The following is a 22,487-nucleotide window of genomic DNA, read 5'->3' as shown; positions in this document are numbered from 1 at the left end:
ACATCCCCCCAGGCAATGGGGGAGGAATAATCTACAGCCCGTTGTGATCACTTTGCAGATAAAGTCACTCGTATCTGTGCTGATTTGGACTCCAGAGTTTTGGCAGTTCCAGCAGACGTGCCTCTGATATCATCTGGTCCTGTTGTGTTGGATTCTTTTCAGTTGGAGCAGCCTGAGGAAGTGGACAAGATCCTGTGCAGTGTCTGGGCGACATCCTGTGCCCTTGACCCTTGCCTTTCATAGCTAATAAAAGCTGCCGGGGGGGGGGGTACAGGCAGATGGTTGGAGGTGACTATTAATGCTTCATTAAGGGAGGGCAGGATGCCATCACGCCTCAAGGAGGCGATGGTAAGACCATTATTTTAAAAAGCCCTCCCTTGATTCCCCCAATCCGGAAAACTATAGACTTGTCTCTAACCTTCCCTTTTGGGGCAAGGTGATAGCGTGTGTGGTAGTGTCCCAGCTGCAGAGGGTCTTGGATGATACGGATTATCTGGACCCTTCTCAATCTGGCTTCCACTCTTGATATGGGACTGAAACTTTCTTGGTTGCTCTAGTCGATGACCTATGCTGGGAACTAGACAGGACCTGTTGGTTCTGCTGAACCTCCCAGCGGCATTCGATACCATTGACCATGGTATCCTTCTGGACCACCTCTTGAGTATGGGAATTGGAGGCACTGTGTTGGAGCGGCTCCGGTCCTTTCTTGCGGGGAGGGTCCAGAAGGTAGTGCTGGAGGATTATTGCTCGACTCCATGGTCATTGGCCTGTGGGGTCCTGCAGGGTTCGGTTTTGTCCCCCATGCTGTTTAACATCTACATGAAACCTCTGGGAGAGGTTATCTGGGGATTTGAACTCAATTGTCAGCAAAATGTAGATGACACTCAGCTCTATCTCTCCTTGTCACCTGATTCTAAGGAGGCAGTGGATGTCCTGAATCAGGGGCTTGAGGCAGGGAGGGGGTGGATGTGGGCTAACAAACTAAGATTGAATCTGGGCAAGATGGAGTTACTGTTGGTCAGTAAGAGAGCCAATCAGGATGAGGAAATCCTACCGGTTCTGGATGGGGTTGCACTCCCCTTGAAAGAACAAATGCGGAGCTTGGGGGTACTGCTGGACCTGGCTCTCCTTTTGGAAGCTCAGGTGGAGACGGTGGCCAGGGGTGCCTTTGCATATCTGCGGCTAGTGCTCCAGCTGTGTCCCTTTCTCGAGAAGATAGATCTGGCCACTGTTACTCATGCCTTAATCATGTCACAGCTGGATTACTGTAATGTGCTCTGCAATATTTGGAAACTGCAATTAGTTCAAAATGTCACAGCTACGATGTTTTGGTCCCAGCGGGCAGCTCCAGATATTACCCCCATTTCAAAAGAGCTAATTGGCTGCCAATCTGTTTTCAGGTCCAATTCAAGGTGCTGGTTTTGACCTTTAAAGCCCTTAACGGTTTGGGCCTGGCATACCTGAGGGACCACCTGCTCCCAAGGCTTGCTGCCCACTTGATGAGTTCATCTGAGCAGGCTCTGCTCCAGGTGCCGACAATGAAGGAGGCTCGGTTGTCGTGCACGTGAGACAGGGCCTTCTCTGTTGCTGCCCCCAGACTCTGGAATGCTCTCCCAGTGACTATTTTCTCCTCAGTCTCCATCACAGTTTTTAGAAAGTGTGTTAAATCTTGGCTTTTTACTCAGGCTTTTATATGATTGTCTCTACTGATGCTTCTTTGTATTTTGTACAGTTTTTATGCTTGTATTTGAAATCTTTTTAGTCAGATTTGTTTTATATTTTAGCTTAATATTTTAGTTGTGTCATTTTTATAGTCTTGTTTTTAAATTTTGTGTAAACCGCCTTGGAATTGTTTTAATGAAAGACGGTATACAAATTCAACAATAAATAAAAATAAATAAAATAAACCCTTAGGAACATATTTTTGGGTAGCACAGAGGGCTTCCTGGGCAAGGGGAGGGCATCAGAAAATTGCCCCATCCTTGCTGCTCCAGTGCAATTAGTTGGGAAGTTCTGTTGGCTGCTTTCTTACTGCACCTGTGCCTCCTTGCTCCATATGTCAACCACCATGTTGGTAAGTTACAGTTTCTCAATCTCCCAAACTGTGCACTGCTCTTTATTACACAAAATGGCTAGTCTGTGGTCAGCTATGTTAGCTTCATCATACTCTGCACAGCCCTTAATCCCTAGCTTCTTGCATATGAATTATATTCTGTTATTTGGAGGGAAATTTGTTGGGTTTATTCTTATTTTTCCTGTGCAACTATAAACATCTGTGTCAGAATTAAATATGGACATCCAAGCAAAGCCCCTTCCAACCCCACCTATCAACCACATGAAGGCACACCATGTGGCCAACATCTGGAATATATGTGGGAATTATTCAAATAAGCCATAGAAGTAATCATTCTATCCCAGGCATCTAGTCATGGATGAAAAGAATGAGATTGTCAGTGTGTTGTATATGTGGTGTACTCCAATATGTACACAAATATTCCTCAACATGCCAACTGTCCCAGTGGTTACATCACAGAATCCCATTTGGTGATTTCTGCTTTTTTTTTTTTTAATAGCTGAATAATAATGTGAGTGTATTTAATTTAAAAAAACCTCACACTGAAACTTCATTCAGTTCTTTTCAGGATCCCAGTCCCAACTAGGTTCATGAGTAAATTCCATTCAGTCTGATGAACCTCCGTTGAGAGATTCAATCCGATGAACCTCAACTGAGATATCAGAAGCCAAAATTTCAGCCCAGGCTTTACTGAAGCTCCTTATTCAAGTACTACCTTGTACACCTTTTAATCTTGTTTTCAAGTCACCAGTGTTGAAGTTTAAAATTGAGCCAATGCAAAGAATGTTTGAACATGAAGGCTTACTCCACATTCTGTTTATCAAAATCCCTATAGCTGCATCTTGCACATGGCCCGTGTCTCAGGGGAACACTAGGAGATACCAGAGGACAGGAATGGCCAGTTGGCAACCCATGAGCACAGTTTGGGCTCCTGGTGAAATGTTATGATCTGTCTCTTAGTAATCCTGCCCTATTTTGTACAATTGTATACAGAAAGATTTGCCATGTTTCACTCATAAGTAAAAGACAAGTGATTTCAAATGGTAAGAACAAGAGAAGAAATAGAGACATCCTGCATATTAGTATTACATACTTTATTTTATTTTGTATGTAAGGTGTAAACATGCATATTTGTGTGTAACGGTGTGCCTGAATGCATGCACTTCATAACCATGAAGCTCTTACTGCTCCATGGCACCAGCTATATTAGGAGGTCTGATCACTTCTTAGCAGGTTAGTCCAAGTGACTCTGCTCCACCCTCTCCTGGGTCACAGTATGGAGAGAACAGAGTGGCCCCCAGACACAGCTCAGCATAGTGTAATGTTCCATGGCTACTCTGATGGATTCCATGGATTCCATTATACCCGCCGATGTATATCGGAGTATAAAAACTACCTATTTGAGGGTCAAACGACATGCAATGCTAAATGCATAATTTGTGTTTCCATCTTCTTTTGTAATTGAAATAGCAGCTGTGGGGGTCCCCAATCAAGACTGTGATCATGTATATGGAGAGGGGTTGATTTACTCCTTTCCCGGCAATCCTGATGAAAAACATTGCCCCTCTAAAGCTCTGGTTAGCCCAGGGAGCCCTGGGCAGCTTTGGAAGGGGAGTGTCCTCGGGACTGCAGTGCGAAGGGGAAAGGTTAAAAAGCCCCCGCCCACATGCAGCATGGCAACCTCTGGCTTGGTAGTCAAGCCATTTCCCTGCTGTGTAGTCGTCGTCGTAGAAATAAGGAGCACCCATTATGCTGGATTATGGGACTTTGCTTTGCTGCTTGAGAATAAGAGATGCCCCTGGGGGTTAAGGGGGGGGGGAGAGATGCAAATCTGGCAGTCATCGGCAGCAGCCGCACTTTTCCTAAGGCCCGCCCCTTTGTTGGTTCTTCTGGATAACTGGAGAGAAGAAGAATACATAAAAGCATGTTCAAGGAGGTTATTTTCCCCTCTCCCTCAGTCTCCCTGGCGCTTCCATCCAGCCTTGGCTCACAAACACATACACTCCCCCCTCCCCCTGCAGAAGGAGCATTTTCCGCAGCTCCACTGGCTCCTCTCTCCTTGGACCAGTTTGAAACTTTCTGACGGCTTAGCAGCTCAGTGGCGTAATTTTCACACCATCTCAGCACACAAACTGACAAGGGAGTGACACACCAAAGCAGCGCTGGACTCCTTCCATGTTGTGGAGCCACTGTGAGCCTCAGGGTTTTGTGCGTCTAGGGGAGTGGGAAATTGATTTTTATTTTGTTTCAGATTGATAATTGGCACTGTTTTTTTTTTAAAAGAATACTTGAACTCATTCTTTATAATGGATCCCAGCAAATGTTTGCAACATCTAATTCTGGCACTTTAAAAACCCCTTTTAGAGGCTCTGGGTTTTTCAGCAAATGAGCCCTGGCATCTTTTGAAAGATCAGCTTTTATGGCAAAATGGTTGCTCTCCATTCATATGGTTGGTGCAGTATTTTGGCAGTCCAGTTGTCAAGGTACTCCAGCTTCTTCCTCAGTATCTCACATTCCCGCAAGAGTGCTCTCTGAGAATGTGCTCTTTTTAAACGTATGCAAAGGCATATTTTTTCCTACCCCATTCAACACAATTGAGTGTATGCTGGAAAGCTGCTACATGGTGTTGCACTGTACAGATGTGTCGTAAGTAAAATAGCAAGCTACAGAACAGGCACCCACTACACCGTGATCCAATTATCCTCTGATGTCAACAGGTCTGAGCCAAAATCGCGGTTTGGTGTCCTTTTTTGCTGTGTCAAAAAGTATTTTTCTGTTATTTAAAAATGTTAGTTTTTGCCTTTTCAGGAGGCATTGCCCTCCTTCTGAATAGTTGTTTTTAGACCTCAGTGACATCATCACACAGAAAAATAGGATTGGATGCATAGCATTATGGTGCCATCTAGTTCTTCACATGACTCCCAACTGGTTAGAATCATCCATGTGACTAATCTAGGGAGCACTGCCCTCACTTTCAGTTGCCTTTTTACCCTCAGCAACATCATGTGGCATGATCCTTGGTGTACTGGAATCACCCATGTGGCTAACTTCGGAAGAAACTGGTGCCATAATTTAGGCAAAAAATGGCACTGTCAGGCCCAGCCTTTCTCAGCCCCCAGTCACAGTAGTGACTCTTTTCAAATGCTGTGAGAGCAGGACCAAACCAGCCCTGGATCTTGAAACCAGATCAGACTCTGAGGAAGAAGGACCAGCACAAGCCCCAGCCCTGGATCTTGACCCACAGAAACATAGGAAACTGCCATATACTGAGTCAGACCATTGGTCTATCTAACTCAGTATTGTCTTCACAGACTGGCAGCGGCTTCTCCAAGGTTGCAGGCAGGAATCTCTCTCAGCCCTACCTTGGAGAAGCCAGGGAGGGAACTTGAAACCTTCTGCTCTTCCCAGAGCGGCTTCATCCCCTGAGGGAAAGATCTTGCAGTGCTCACACTTCTAGTCTCCCTTTCATATGTAACCAGGGTAGACCTTGCTTAGCTATGGGGACAATTCATGCTAGCTACCACAAGACCAGCTCTCAGACCAGAACCTTACTCAGATAGCCCCTGAGTAAGCCCCTCAAGACATGAGCTCCTTGGGGCAGCACCCTGGAACCTAGACCCACTACCAAGCCAGCCCCTCCCATAGCATCCTGCCTGCCCACCCCAATATCTACATGCCAGCGCCAACAATATGCTTGGCAGGAGCAGAGAGAGTGGAGGAGTCCCCAACTCCAGAAGTTTTTCGCTCTCCAGACCAGAGACGGAGCCCAGGAGAGAAAGTCTGGTCTCAGAGGTACTTAAGACTCCGTCTGCCTCTGACTAATGTTGTGGGGTGTGTTTTCCCAGGAAATATTTCTCTCTCTATTCTGAAACTATTATGTTTGACCTAAAAATCCAACCAGGTTTGATTCCTAGATGTCAGGAGCTTTCTGGGCCCACCGGAAGCACAAATTCTATACGATAACAGGCAAACATTTTGGAGACAGATCCCCACCCCCCTACCCCCCAAAAGCAAAAGCTACACTGACCTGACACCACAAACTATGGATCTTGCTTCAAAAATAGGTAAGTATTTTTGGTTCAAATATACTCCTCTCCAAAGAAACAGTTTCCCTTTCCTATTCCCTTTCTAATGCATTCCCCATCCCCATCTATTGTGAGCATTACTTTGGTATTATGGGATCCCATCTCAAAAGGGATCACTAGTGAGTTCTGAGAGTGTACTGTGCCCTCTAGTGGACTTACATGAAAAAAAACCCCAAACCCCTGACAACATGCATGATACCCAAGAGTTATGGCTGCTTCCCGGTACTGTAGGAGGCAACCCTTAAAAATAAGCCCATGACTCATGAAAATAGATGATCTCTGCACTGTTACTCTGAGTATCTGTTATGGGCTTGTGAGTATAACAGGGATCATGCTAGCCATAGCATGCCAGTCCCAGAAACAGCTGCCTCCATTGTTCTTTGATGGAACTGTATAACCCTTGAAATAGGGTATCTACTTGATGTTGGGAAGGTTTAGCCATTAAAATCTTTTACTACAGAGCCTTCATTAGAGATCTTGCTTATTGGATGCAGCAGCTGTTCATGGTTTTCTGTATCTGTAATGGACATCCCACTTCCTCCACCTCCTCCATCTGCACTGACACCATATGGGGATTGCTTTAGGCATGGTGTTACTCCAATAAAAATGGTACCTGTGTGGATCATAAAATCATAGAGTCAGAAGAGACACAAAAGATGCTCCAGTCCGACTCCCTTTCCTGAGACAGGAGATTCCATATTCAGGAGGCTACTAGCTATTCCTAGAAAAACCTCCTACTTTTCTAGTCACTTATTCCAGAACTGCACTCATTTGCAAATGCTTCCTAATATCTATATAGTAGTAGTAGTATATATTTATTTATGAAGTCACAGCCTGCTTTTAATAATTTTGTAGGGCACTTGCCGTGGTTGTGGAAACTCAAATTAAATATCTAATTTAAGCAGAGAATGCATCGATTTGTAGAAAAGATTGGTCTGCCAGTTTACCCTAAACATAAAACAAACCCAACAAAAGAAAAAGGTAAATACATGAGCTGTAGACTTTGAAACCTCCATAGCTGTTGGCTAGAAGCTCCATTTTAATTGACTGAGATTAAAAGCCATTAGCCTTCCTAGCCATTAGCTCAGCTTCTGTCATGCTGTGGAATATTTATGAACATTCCAACTGGGCAGAAGTTTTAAAAAACAGTCAGCACACAAGGCCTAGGGACAGATGGGGCTGTGTGCTGCTGGTGGGAGAGAAGGGAGGAGGTAGCATTATCAAAGCAAGGCTCAACTATGTATATAAATGTTATGTATATGAGAGAGGCTGTGAATAGCATGTGCGTAATTAGTGGATATGAGCATGGCATGTGAGTACTGCGTGTAGACAGGAATGAAGGAGTTGATGGGTGGTACAGAATATTACCCACAAGAAAAAAAGGGGAGAAAAGATGACACACAAAAATTGCCATTGACAGAACTAGTCTATTGTCCTCCGGGAGAAATCCCCCTTGAAAGCTGCAGGCTGACATGCAGTGCAGCATTAGGAATCCATAACACTGAGCCCTGGGACTGCAGACTACTGACACCATATGGGGACGAGCGAGTCACGACGACATTGTTCAGAAGCAACAGATGCGGAGGCAACGTGTCAGCAGGTTTCCCCAGTAATGAAAACAGAGGAATCTGCAGAAACGCTGGTTCCACACCTGCTGCTTCAGAACAGCATTGGGGCTTGCTTAGAGGTCTGCAGCAGCCCAAGGATACAGCATCATGGATCAGTACCACTGAGCATCATTTAAGGTAGTGGCCACCACGGCATCTTGCAGCAGTGGATCCATAGAGGAACTGAATCCATACATAATCAGCAGGCCAGATGCAGGCGACTGCTTTCCAGTGTTATATCAGTCGGACTCATTTGATGATGGGCAGTGATGGATGCTGTGGAATGTTCAGCCTAGGCAGCTGACAAATAGGGAAGAAAACGACATACTTGCATGAATGAGTTGCTTCCACCCTTCGGTATTACCTGCACTGCCTATTCCCATCATTTGCATTTAGCTCCCTTGTTCTTGTTAGCCTGGGAGGAAGAAGATGCAGAAAAGGGCAACTAGCAGAGGGCCAAATCACCTTCCCTGTGAAAAAAGACAAAATAAATTGAGTGATGTTTTTGTTTAGAACAAGATGATGGAGGCATGGAAATGAATGAGTAAGGCTTCTTAAATAAGAATGAAATGGTATGGCAAGAATAAAGGGGAAATTTTCACACACAAGCAGAGGGTTAGAATCTGAGTCTATCCAGTCAACCAGCTGCACGAAGACTCGGACAGGCAAGAAAAAGCATTTCTTCATGTAACATACAATGAAAATTGAGTTCGTTACTATAATTAATGGTCACCAACTTAGATGACTTTATAAATAACTTAGAGGCATATTCATGCCTTATCAATGGGCTCTTCTAGACGGTGATTTATTCCAACTTCTGCACAAATTATGACGATAAATAAAACAAGAAATCCATATGATGGACACGGATATCGTGTAATATTCTTAGCGACATTTACTGGCAATCTGAGGCAATGCATGAATAAAATGCATCTTATCAAAGTTATTTTATTCTATAAATCTAGTTTATTCATGAGTTGCCAGCAGATGGCCATGGATATTCTGTGATATCCTTATACGTCATGTGGATTTCTCAATTTATTCACCATCACCATTTGTGCTGAAGTTGGAATATCTGGAAGCGCCCAATTGCGGCCTGTCAGGATTCAACAGCATAGGCGGTTCGCTATGGAATGGCTGCTGAGGACTGTCAGGCAGGAATTCAACTGGTGCCCCTCACTAAGCTCTGGTTAAAAAAGAAAGAAAGAACTTCTGGAAAACCAACCAAAGCAGCAAAGAAGCCTCTTAATAGCAACAGGCCAGAGAGGATCATGTGACACTCTCTGACCCCTTATAAAAACTTCCAGGTCAGGCTTGCTTGCCAGTCCAAACAACAAGCAGTGACTCCTCCTTCTCTGACAGAATGCTCTCATCTCACATTGTCAGGAGTTGGATTCGACACTATAGAACAGGCATCCCCCAACTGCGGCCCTCCAGATGTTGCTGAACTACAATTCCCATCACCCCCAGCTACAATGTATTGTGGCTGGGATGATGGGAATTGTAGTTCAGCAACATCTGGAGGGCCGCAGTTGGGGGATGCCTGCTATAGAACCTCCATATTCAGGAACAGTATATCTATGTTTACCAGATACTGGCGATGAGAGAGAGAGAGAGAGAGAGAGAGAGAGAAGTGTTGGTTATCTCTATCATGTCATTTTTGGGAACTTTTCAGGGGCGAGTAGAAGAGTCTGCTAGAGAATTTGCCACACACACACACCCCGTGCCCACGATTCAGTAAGGCCAGTCTTATGGCCTTACTGTACAATTCCATTTTGTGAATAGGGCCTAGAGCTAAGGCCCATATCTGCAAATAGCATTTCCAGTTTCATCCATCAAAACCTGCAAAAGAAAAGTTGCATTTCAAATCTGAATGTGAGATTTGCATATGAAATTTCATCTCAAAATTCAATCACTTTAGACCTGCTGGCATCATAAATGCTTTGATTTTTATGGCATTAAATATGAAATCTCATAAGCTGTTAAATACCATCAAATAGTAAATACCATTGCATGACAAATACTGTCAAATACCAAACAGCACTGAAATCAAAGGTCACCAGATAGCAAATACAAACATCAAATATTTGATAAACATTTGACTGATATTCAGAGAACATCCAGTCAACATTCCATATTTGCAGAGGAGAATGGTGAGAATTTTCACACACAAATTAATTTCAGTTCTTCTACCGTGGAAAACTTTAGATCTTTTTAACCCTACCCAAACAGGGGCTGGGTGTTACAGCATCCTGGCTTCCCTACTAAGATCTCTATGGACTGGGAGAGAAATCATCCATGTGAATGGTTGCTTCACAGGCAGTTACCTAACCCAGTCCAGTAGCCAGCACTTTGAGTGCATATCCCCATCAGATAACCTGTGGTCGCACCCATTCGGGAGGGTGAGGAAGAATGGATTTTGCTTCCTCCACAGAACTGCTGATTGGCACAATTACCGTATATCCTACAGGTGTCCAGTTGGGTCAAGTACTTCATTTTTTCATATACAAAATAAGAGATCCTGTCTTGTGTCTCATCTTGTATTCTTCTGGATCCCTCATCCCCTCAGCATTTCTTGCTACTAATTATATTGCCCGGCTTTGGTTTGCTCTTCACGTGGTTCATTGATTAAATTAACCTCTACTAACTTGGCAAAGAGGCACCTTTTAATGTGGTGATTCTCTTTATTTAGCAGGGGGAGAGTAACTGGCCCTATCCACCCCCAGCACAGTACCTCCAGTGACTGTTGCTAGTGTCTATCTTATGTTTCTTTTTAGATTGTGAGCCCTTTGCTTTTTAAAATTTTATTGGTTTTTACAATATCGTAACAATCCCATTACAACTAATTAAGTAAATATTGACTTCCCGCTCACCAATCAGCACGATTCATTAACTATACAAGTCAACCATTGCTATAGTAATTCAAAACATATATCCTACACATTGCAAACTCGATTTTACTCTACCCAACCTGCTATTAAGATTGTGAGCCCTTTGGGGACAGGGTTCCATCTTATTTGTTTGTTATTTCTCTGTGTAAACCACCCTGAGCCATTTTTGGAAGGGGCAGTATAGAAATCAAATCAAATCAAATCAAATAAATAAATAAATAAATAAATAAATAATAAAGCCTGCATTATATTGTGCAAGTGTACTGATGTCTGTAGACTTGTACATGTTTGTGTGAATGACAGTACCTGCATTCCTTTAAACAGTGCACCTGCCCCTGCAAAAGCATAGTATAGATGCTATACCTGTGCTCAACATAACATGTGAATAACTGTACAGATCTGTACTGTTGAGCATGGTACACTCATATACATGTTGAATATAACATGAATAGGGGTCAGATGACCTGATCTTTAGATCCACCTGCATTTAAACTCTTACGTTTGTCAATGCAGTCCACAACAGTGCTGAAGTTTCTGGCCTGAAGGTATCTTTGGCTGTCTGGAAAACTAGCTTCTGACTTTTCCCAACGATTCACAATACAGAGGAGTGTAACTCGGCATCATATGCCTTACACTATATTTTCTAGGAAATGGTCTAATACCACAGTTTTTAAGACATCAAAATAAAAAGTCTTATTTTGAGTCATGTGGCTATGTTTTCCTTCCTTCCTTCTTTCTTTCCTGCCAGCCTTCCTTCTAATTTGGAGAACCTGATGCAGTGATTCCATTATACAAATTGCCTACGGCTGCAATCCTATGTGCACTTACCTAGGAGTAAGACCCGCTAAAGATAGTGGCTGACAACCTGACTAAAGTTACTAGAGGAAGTCCTACTGAAATTCAGTAGCCCTTTGGAGTAATGCTTAAGTAGTACTATTACTTTAATCAGGATGTCAGTCAAAGCGGTTTTCTGTGTAAACCACTTTGAGAACATTTTTGTGGAAAAGCAGTATATACATATTATCTATATATATATTTCTCCTGGGTGTGCCCAGGAGCTGATTGGCTGGGCTGCGGGGGCGCCTGATTGGTCCTGGCGCACCCAGGAGAACGGCGGCGGCCATGGCCGGGGAGCCAGGCGGGCCCGGCCGCGGAGCCGAGGCGGCGGGCCTGGCTGGGCCCGGCGGCGGCGGCACCCCTGGGCCCGGCCACGGTGATGGGCCCGGCAGCGGCAGCAGCACTCTCCGGCCCGGCGGCCACGGCCAGGGCACCCTCAGGCCCGGCGGCCGCGGCGGTGGCACCCTCGGGCCCGGTGGCCGCGGAGGTAAGGCGGCGGGCCCGGCCGCGGAGGTAAGGCGGCGGGCCCAGCCGCGGAGGTAAGGCAGTGGGCCCGGCCGCAGCGCAGGCAGCGGTGGGCCCGGCCGCACTAGAGGCACAGATGCTCTGTGCCCGGGCCCACTAGTTCTTAATAAAATAACAACACCTTTCATAGTAAACATGCATGGGATTTTGCAGGACATGGTTGTCTTTGAATGGAAAGATTGCCATCCCATTTGTATCCCTCCCTTCCTTTGGGGAACTCAGGAATGAGTTGTACAAGGGTTATCCTGGTTTTAAAAAATATTGATTTATGTTCTATCCCACCTTGCTGCATGACTTCAGGCATCCAAGGCAGCTGACATTAAGACACAATAGCAACTGCTTTGGAAAATTGTTATTAAAAGGAATGGTGACACTGATGGAACATGTCCATTCAATGGCCTCAGATGCTGCTTCTTCTGCTGTTGCTGGGGCTGTTCAGATGTCCCATGGTGACTATGGGGGGTGAGGATAGTGATACACACCCACACACCCACGAGAAGTGTGCTGCCTAGCAACCAGGGCCAGATTGTTTATCTGTGAAAACAATGGCCTTGTGAAGAGTTTTAGGCTGAAAGATAACGACTTGTTGAAGGCCACCCAGAGAGCTCCATGAGAGCTGACAGAATCCAGTAGCTAAGACTGGGTGTGAGCTGTGAAGTCCTCAGTGCAAGATCTGACTTAGCGGGTTTAGGGCCAAACACATGTTGTATTAATCACAGTGGCTTACGCTCTGCCCCGCTGATCCGAGAGTGGGACACATGCACGTTCTGTGCAACTCCGAAGCCCACCCACGCAACTAGTGGAGGCAGAAAGACTCTGTAGCTAGAAAGGATATGGGATATTTCTCCCATGGGGGATGATGGGAGGATGGTTGCTACAGTGATGACACAATCTTTATTAGCGACAGGGGTTTCCACTTTCACTAGCAGCGTGGATGGGCTTTGGAGCTGCACAGAACCAGTGTGCGTGCCCTGCTCTTGGATTGGTGGGGCACTGCACAGAATGTAAGCCACAGTTTGGCCCTGCATGTGTGTGCGCTAAAAATAGCAACCATATTGGGGGTTCAGTCAGAGTTGGAACCATGGTACACATAGATAGGGCATTTATCCTTTTCTCACTCTACCACAGTCCCAAATAAATGCCCCCCCTCCATTACTATTTGCCCCAGGAGAGAAGCTTGGAACCAATGTGAGTTTCCCTTCTGGGGCTAATTACAACTTTGGGGGTATGTTTTTTATTGGGACCACTGCAGGAAAGGGTTAATACCAACTTCTCCTTGTGCCACAATCTTAGTGATGTTTGGGCTCTCCCCACCCCCACTGCAGCTGCTATTTAACCTTTTAAATATATATTTATACACACACACACACACACAAATGGCCTGGAGCACCTTCCTTATGAGGCGAGGCTACAGCATCTTGGGCTTTTTAGTTTGGATAAGAAGCGACTAAGGGAAGACATGACAGAGGTGTATAAAATTATGCATGGAGCAGAGAGAGTGGACAGAAAGAAGTTTTTCTCCCTCTCTCAAAACACTAGAGCCAGGGGTCACCCCATGAAACTGAAGGCCAGGAAATTTAGGACCAACAAAAATAAGTAGTTTTTCACACAGTGCATAATTAATCTATGGAATTCTCAGTCATGGGATGTAGTGATGGCCACTAGCTTGGATGGCTTAACATAGGGACAAAGGAAGCTACCATATACTGAGTCAGACCATTGGTCTATCTAGCTTAGTATTGTCTTCACAGACTGGCAGTGGCTTCTCCAAGGTTGCAGGCAGGAATCTCTCTCAGCCCTATCTTGGAGAAGCCAGGGAAGGAACTCAAAACCTTCTGCTCTTCCCATCCCCTGAGGGGAGTATCTTACAGTGCTCACACTTGTGGTCTCCCATTCATATGCAACCAGGGTGGACCCTGCTTAGCTAAGGGGACAAGTCATGCTTGCTACCATAAGACTAGCTCTCTTAGACAATGTTCTTATGGGGCTTGGACAAATTCATGGAGGACAGGTCTATCAATGGCTTCTAGTCTGGGGAACATAGGCCACCTCCAGCCTCAGAGACAAGCTGCCTCTAAATATCAGTTGCAGGGAAGCAACAGCAAGAGAGAGGGCATGCCCTCACCTCTTGCCTGTGGGCTTCCCAGAGGCATCTGGGCGCTTTCCAGATTACACTCTGTTCAGCAGTAAAATGCTTCAGCTTGGCAAGATCGTTTTGTAAACATAAATAGCTTGTGCAACCCTCCAACAAAGAGAAAGTAAAACTATTTATTTGTGATGCACATGCAACATTGTAGGACTAAAACGGAAAAGGAAGGATAAAATCCAAAAGAAGGCATTGGAAAAGTGAACAGCACCTTGCTGACAGAGCAGGGACAGCTATGTTGAAACACAGGGAGTAGGGAAGCACACTTAACAGACAGTAGTGACGCTGTTGTAAGCATGTTATCTGGAAAGCGCCCCGGTGGGCCACTGTATGAAACAGGATGCTGGACTAGATGGGCCTTGGATCTGATCCAGAAGGGCTGTCCTTAAGGAATGCAGCTTATGTTCTTATGGGAATGCAGGAGTAAACTGCATATTCAATGTAACATGTAGTGTAGCCCTTAGAGAAGCCATTCTAGCAAGGCCATCTCATAAGGTTATAGGTGGACCTCAGCACACACGATCCCAGCAATTGCATTTTCACATATCCACAGACAGCCACCATTCAAAATGGGCCACCATTTTGAAGAAAGGAGCCATTTTGTGACTCATTTGTGTGACAAAAGTATTGATTTTCAGCAGTTTTTCATGGAAAAATAGGCAAAAATTGGTGTTGGGCGGCACTGCTGGACAACTAGGGACCCACAGTCACTCCACCCCTGATTTCTGCCATTTTTACCCCTTTTTGACCCATTTTTTGCAGCCTCAGGAACCTAACACACACACCCCCGCAATTACCATTGCCCTAATTAGCCACCTAATGGCACAGCAGGAAAATGGGTTGCCAGTTCGAACCTCCGCTGGTATGTTTTCCAGACTATGGGAAACACCTATATCGGGCAGCAGCGGTATAGGAAGATGCTGAAAGGCATTATCTCATACTGTGCAGGAGGAGGCAATGGTAAACCCCTTCTGTATTCTACCAAAGTCAACCACGAGGCTCTGTGGTCACCGGAAGTCAACATTGACTCCACGACACACTTTACTTTACTAATGGCCCATTATCAGCTGTTTTGTTACCTGCAGGGATCTGCACGGACCGGTTCGGAGGCCATTCTATAGGCCTCCGGACCGGTCCGGACACGGGGCGGTCCGGTCCGGCAAGATTCGGGTGGGGGGTTCCAATAAGGACGGGGGGGGGGGCTTTACTTACCCCTCCCAACAAAGGCGCCATATTTCGTTGAGCTATCGGGCGGCAGGATACCTCCCTGCCGCCCGCTTCAATCCCCGCTTGGCTCCTTAAGAATTAAGAATCGGGCGGCAGGATACCTCCCTGCCGCCACCTTCAAAACCCCGCTTGGCTGACGGCCGCCCCCTTCAAGCCCCCTGCCGCCCCCTTCTTGCCAGGTCTTCCATTGAAAACGGGCGGCAAGATAACTCCCTGCCGCCCCTTTGCTGGCTTGGCTGCAAATGGCTTCTAAGAAGCCTTTTGCGCGCGTGCACAAAAGGCTTCTTAGAAGCCATTTGCAGCCAAGCCGGCAAAGGGGCGGCAGGGAGTTATCCTGCCACCCGTTTTCTAAAAGGAACAACTGCTCCTTTTAGAAAACGGGTGGCAGGATAACTCCCTGCTGCCCCTTTGCCTGCTCAAAAGCCAAGCCGGCAAAGGGACGGCAGGGAGTTATCTTGCCGCCCGTTTTCAATGGAAGACCTGGCAAGATGGGGGCAGCAGGGGGATTGGGGGTGGCAGGGGGCTTGAAGGGGGCAGCCGCCAGCTGAGCGGGGTTTTGAAGGGGGCGGCAGGGAGGTATCCTGCCGCCCGATTCTTAATTCTTAAGGAGCCAAGCGGGGATTGAAGTGGGCGGCAGGGAGGTATCCTGCCGCCCGATAGCTCAACAAAATATGGCGCCTTTGTTGGGAGGGGTAAGTAAAGCCCCCCCCGTCCGTATTGGAACCCCCCACCCCAGTGCCGGACCTCAGCTCCGCAGTTCCGTGCACACCCCTAGTTACCTGCAGCAATCAGCTGGAACGGAACCCCCACAGATAGTGAGGTACACCTATACTTTCCATGCGGCATGTAGACTAAAAAGCATATCAATAAAACACTAGAGACATCATAAAACCAACTCCAGCCATCCCACCATTACGGTTGCCAGGTAGGGATGTTTCTATAGGGCATGCGGCTATTTTGGGGACCAAACGACCTTTTTTTCCATGTGTCGTGGTGTCCGGAGTTCTGGGGAGCAGCTGGAACATTTCGTTGGCTCAGCACACTTTGCTCCCATCAGCAGCTTCTCTTCCTCTCTGTCTCCTTCCCCTTCCTACTGACCATCCATCCCATGGGGAAGCCAGAGGGGAGGTTCTGCTTCAGTGGCAGGTTGCAGAGCCACACGCATGGCTGAGTGGGCCCGTCTGGCGCAGCTGGCTTCCTTCATGTGGTGGCGGCGGCAGTGGGAAGTTAGCAGTTAGCTAGCTAACTTTACTCAGGGAGCAGCTACTCCTGCTGAATAAAAAGATAGTGGCAGCTTTCAAAGAGGCAAATATCTTTTATTTAGAGCAACTGGCTCTAACCAACCCCAGCAGCCCCAGCATTCCTTCAGGGGCTGATGCTGGGGTTACCTTGTGTTTCTTTTTAGATTGTGAGCCCTTTGGGGACAGGGGAGCATCTTATGATGCATCTTTCTATGAAAATCATGATGAAACCTTCTGCTGAAAAACCTTCTGTTGAAATGTTGGTAGTCGTAGAGAACAGCCAGCAAGTGGAAGGCCATGCATGTACCACTATGCTGGCATGCAAAGAGGCTGGTTTGGCAGCTAGCTGGCTGGGGAGAACCGGCTGGGTGACCCTGTTGGGGGGAGGGGAGGACAGAGGATGGTGTGTGTGGTAAACCTAGCCAGGAACTTTGACACTCACATCTTCTCCAGAATGGAGGGTGCAAGTTCACATATCAGCCGGATTTACCCCGTAGTTGCAGCGGGCTATCAGAGACCAGTTCACACATGATTCTGGATTTCACTGAATTAGGCCTATGCATTCTAGTTCAGCCCAAATTATGTCCAAGTTTTTAAAAATCCTCTGTTTGTAGCAGCTTTTTCTGGGGAGTGTGTGTGGATTGATATGATTCTGATATGCCCTGACGCTTTTCCGCAGTGTGTGGAGGGGCCATTGCCAATAAACCGGCTTTTTCCAAAACTTGCACTTTCATGTTTGTTGGTTGGTTGGTTGGTTTAATATTTGTTGGGTGGGTTTGCAGAACGCCAAGAGGGGGCTGCTTGGCAAGTTGTCTCACTGGTCTTCTGCAAGGAAGGGGGATTTGACAGCTGTGTTCCTTATTGTCTGCTTTCCCGACTGCAGCTAGCTTTGCTTGGGAAGAATCCAAGCTGTTATTGGAGGCTAATGGAGGAGGCAGCTTTTCACCGTGTGTTGGGAAATTAGAGTGTGATTTTCAAAAATGAGAGGTGCCGGGACTCAAGTCCAAGACTCGGTTGAGACCACAGCAGCACTCTGCACATGCTCAAAGGGGCTTTTTTTTTCTTGCTTCACTTAGCTTGGAATGGTTCTAAGTGGGCCCTAGTACTAATTAAGCCCTGTCAAAATGTGAATTGTCAAAAAGTCAGCCCAGGCTAGAGTCTCTCCAACTTCATTTCTGCAAGTCGAGAGAGGAAACTTTGGGATAATTCATGTGTGTGGTAGGGAAGGAATCACTGAAAAATGGAGCCCTTTGATTTTGTTCACATGAATACATTATCCTAGAGGATCCCTCAGTTGTTATGCATGCTGTAAGGATAAAAATGACTCACCCCAGTTGGGGGTGGTTTCTACGAACATCCATGCTGATAGATGCACTGAGATAACGCTTCGGGTTAAGCATTCTGTTGTTTTGACAAGTCAATCTTGCGTAACACCAACAAACTAACAAGAAAAAAGGTATCTGGCCTCCTCCTCTGCGATGTGATTGGTTGGAGAAAAAACCCCCGGAGCAAGCTGTGGGAACGCACACAGGAAAAAGATCTGCAGGGAATGCAAAGAAGAGCCGACCCTATGTCAATGGTCCATTTAATCCCCTGAATTAAACAGCTCTTCAGATACCCTGTGGCCTGAAGCCATGTCTGGATAACTTCCAGGAGATACGTTTATGGCTAAGAAGCAGGAGCCTAGAGAACTCTGCACCTGAATTACAGACTGAGCTCACATCAGCTTCATAGTGGTGAACTGTATTTATTCTCAGATTATCCAATTTTTATCAAAATCTACACATATATACCAATATACGTATGGACATTTTATGCAGACTTTTTTGAGAGTTTTTGGGTGAAAAGTGTCCTCTGTTTCCATTTTTTTGGTGATGTATATCAGCTTTTTTCATCATCTGGACCTGACAGCCCTACCCACCATCCAGAGCCCCCTGCATCACTATGCCCCAAAAGTCTAGGGAAGCAAGATATTTATGCCAAAAGCTGGAGGGGTGGGGGAATGAGGCAGCAAAAGCTGCCTCTCGGAGGTAATTCCAGGGGCTGCCACTGAGAAGCCCCTGCCATCAGTGCATGTCATAGTAGGCAGAAACTCATGGAGCAGAGTCTCCCCTGAGGATGATCAAAGGCATTCAGAAGAACATGAAATAGGCAGTCCTTAAGATACCCAAACTAGAGAGGACTTTAAATTTAACAGTCATGCACCTTGAATTGTATCCAGGAACAGAGTGGGAGCCAGTTCAGTTTAAGTAAAATTGGAGTAATATGCTCCAACTGAGAGGCTGCCCTTCCCATCTATGTGAAACCAGCACCTGAAATATCTTCTATAAATGCTAGGTATTAATTGTTGTTATTAATCACTTCTGCTAGCTCTAGAAACCATTGAGCTGCCTGCTGCACAAACCTGAACTGGGACCCAACTGCTGCAGTGAAGCGTTGGATGATTTTTTGCTTTTCAGAAGGCCTGTGGTAAGTGTTCCCTGTGAAGGGAGTGCCTAAATCACCCCAAATCATCATCTGTTCTCATGTTTCAAAGCAGAAACTGAGAAGTGCCTGGTGATATTTGGGTGCCGTTCAGCTATTCCAGGGCTCTGATGTCCGGATTGTTTTGATGCTTTCTTTGAACTCCTTTTTTCCCACCCCTGCTAAAAGGCACAGACAGTTCTACTGAGTTAAGCATCAGACAAGTCGGAGACAATGAGCAACTCCCTCCCTCCTAGCCTCCCCCCACCCCCGGCCACCCCAAATTTGCAGACATCTGCTAGCTAGGAGCACAAGTCGGTGGTAATAAAGAAGACTAGGCATTCATGTGATGTGCTCCCTTAAGCATTCACAAATGACTCAAATTAACCTCCCTTCTATGGACCTTAATTCAGTTTACGACTGGGCGTCCTTTTGTTTTATACAGCAATACAGAGGTGCCTTTGCCGTGCTAAAGATTTTAACTATAATTATTATGAATGATACTTGCCAGCACTGTGGCCCCTAATTAGAACAAGTCCCACAGACATATTGTCTCCTTGATTTCCTCTTACATTTCTCTCGCTTTCTTTCTCTGCCTGGGACAGATGGGTCCCATTAAACATTTGAGTATTTAATGTGGTTCCCTTAAATTACTTCTCGAGTTTTCAAGTTCCGTTTAAAAGCGTACATTACTCTGCTTGACTGCCTCCCCAATTTTTGCTGTGATTTATCCATTTAGCCAGTGGCAATTATTCTTCCTCCCCACCTAGTGGAGTGTGTGTGCCCCTGTGTGTTATGTACGTTAAAAAAGAGGCTGACATGGGAGAGGAAAAGGAGGACTCTAAGTAGTCCCATTGAAATGAAAAGGACAAGTTAGGCCATGCTTAACTTGTCCTTTTAATTTCTATGGGACTACTTGGAATCATTTTCCTTATGTCACAAATGTTGTCAGTTGATTAATTTTTTTTTAAAAAAGTTTGATCAATAGAACCAAGCCCCAGATTAACAGGGCAGCATTTTTAAAAAAATTTTAAATTTTTTAAAACAATGTCTTACAAACATTTCAGATGTCAGGAGCCATCTTGGAAGAAGCATTCTTGATTCTCTCACACCCAAGGAAGAATGCTTCTTCTGAGAGGTACTGCCATGTCCTACATATGAATCATATAGAAACACAGATCGACTTTTTTCTTTCCATGGATTTCTTCTGTGGTTTCATTCGGGGCACCATTACTTGGCTCAGGGGCAAACCCCAGCTTGACCCCTGCACACATTTCCAAGGGGATCAGCCAATACCTAAAACACAATGCAACACAATGGCTCCTTTGAAGTTCTCACTTGAAGACTGATTGGAATTAAAGCTAGGCCACACATCCTGGATGCAATTATGCATTTAATCTCAAAACTCAACTTCTACCCCTGCATTTGTCTCCAAGAGGACTACAAGTGAAGGAGGCCTCTCAAACATTGTGTGTTCCTATATATATATGAAAGAGCTAGATTCCCAGTCCCCACAGTCAGAGAGACGTTTGAAGGCAAAGATGCCATGCAAATTAATAATGGTTGTCTTTTGACCACTCTGGCAGAGGTGTAACTTCTGGCACACACATCCTAAGGAACACTTACACATTACAGTGTGAAGTAAAGTATGACTCTGACTTCTTGCAACAAGCAATAAAACACAGCTCTTTCTCGGACAGACCCTTCTATTCATTGCCGGCGCCAGGCTTGTAGGGGTCCCTGGCCAAGTGTCTGGGGGTGGAGGCAGCCGCGCGGGTGGCTACCATCTTTTAAATCCATAATGCACTGCCTCTGCCACCACAACTGCTAAGAAAGCCCCCACAATGGCTTGTGGGGAGGGTTACCTGGGCGATAACAGCAGACTTCTTGGAAGCCGCCATCTTCTTTCATCATGGCCTTAGGAGCAGAGGTGATTAATTAATTTTGTTTATTTACTATATGAATGAAGCTTGCCTGACATTTTCAAACTTATTCAGAAAATGGGCCAGTTTCCTCTTAGAAAATCCTGACATTTTAGCTTAGGATAAACCTTCCAGTTTCCAGGCTACTTTCTCTTCCAAAACCATGTGGCATGGAAGAGCCACATGGAGAGAGGGGTAAGTAGCAGCCTAACTGACATCTGCAGAGGAGATTACTCTCCCCCTCTCCCCACCGCTGCACAAATGGTCTCACCCAGGCCAGTTCCTGACCAGGAAGGAAGCTAAGGGGTTCTCTTGGCTCCTGGGAGGCTAGAGGAGTCTCCAACCTACCTGGCTGCACTGGCTTCTGCTGCTTATTCTGGGGTAGAGGGGTGAGTGAATGAGGCTTCTTTAAACAATGGAGGCTTTAAAAATAATTCAAGCTATAGGAGCATAATCTAGAGACTATATTGTCTGATACTTTGCTTAAAGTTCCAGTCTGGTAGATAGGAATGGAAGGAGGAGCAGGACATGTTTTAGAGGAAGCACCCACACTACCCTTGGAGTAATCCCAGCTCAGAGATCAGGCATGGCCCTTTTGATTACTCTGGGCTTGTGCCAGAGTTGGCTAGCCCAACTCTGACACTGAGCCTGCTTACACTGCCTTCTTGGATGGTGCCTCTCTATATGCACAATAGCCACCAGGTGGCACTGTGCATGATGGTTTGCCTGTTTTTGAACTATTTCATCAGGACTTCTCGAAGCCTCTTGAAAGGATAATGGAACTATTGGATCAATGTTCACCTACTGATCCAGGTCAGAAGTCTGGAAAACCCTTTGGAATCTGTCTATCCGAAGCAGCCAAATCAGGGTGGTGTGGACCAGTGTTTCCTGTAACAGAGATTCCCAGATGCTGTTGACTACAACTCCCATAATCCCCAGCCGCAGCGGTCTTTGGCTGGGGATGGTGGGAGTTGTAGTCAACAACATCTGGGAATCCTTGTTACAGGGAACACTGGTGTGAACCCAGTTCTGCTAGGGGTGCTGCAGGGAAGTTGGCTGGGGTTGGCATGGCCATGGCTGCAGTCCAAAGAACTTGAAGCTGGTTGAGACTTCCCCTTGCAGCTGCTTCTGAGCTCACTGTCAGTGATTCCCGTCAGAGGAGAATGATCACATTTGTTCAAAAACCAAAGGACTCTGTACAAGGTATGAGGCCTTCTGAACAAAGAATAGCTGCTCAGTGCACCGCATGGCTGAAGTCAGGGTCGGTTTTCTCAGCTCTGGTGCAACTGCTGCCCTGCCCAAGGGCAATTTGCTGTGGGCCTCTTCCGCCTCTTGCACCCACAGCACCTTTCCTACAGCAACAGCTGCAGATGGTGAGGAAGAGGGCTTCCCTCCTCAGTTTGCCTAGCTGAGAGATTCCCACCCACCCACCCTCGATCAATATATCACATATCCGAGAGCCTCAGTGA

At 46.0% G+C, this 22,487-nt stretch overlaps 1 long non-coding RNA gene across 1 annotated transcript; it reads right to left on the bottom strand.

Moving 5' to 3' along the window:
• Window positions 1-6,104: 6,104 nt before the first annotated feature.
• Window positions 6,105-12,560, bottom strand: LOC128346184 (uncharacterized). Its single transcript, XR_008316825.1, has 3 exons — window positions 12,302-12,560; window positions 8,131-8,236; window positions 6,105-6,772 (listed from the first exon to the last, which is right to left on the bottom strand). It is a non-coding gene; the product is annotated as an uncharacterized LOC128346184 (long non-coding RNA).
• Window positions 12,561-22,487: the final 9,927 nt, after the last annotated feature.

The sequence above is a fragment of the Hemicordylus capensis genome, chromosome 2 (assembly GCF_027244095.1).
Source record: "Hemicordylus capensis ecotype Gifberg chromosome 2, rHemCap1.1.pri, whole genome shotgun sequence".
NCBI lineage: Eukaryota > Metazoa > Chordata > Lepidosauria > Squamata > Cordylidae > Hemicordylus > Hemicordylus capensis.
This window is presented reverse-complemented; position numbering and strand designations above follow the sequence as displayed.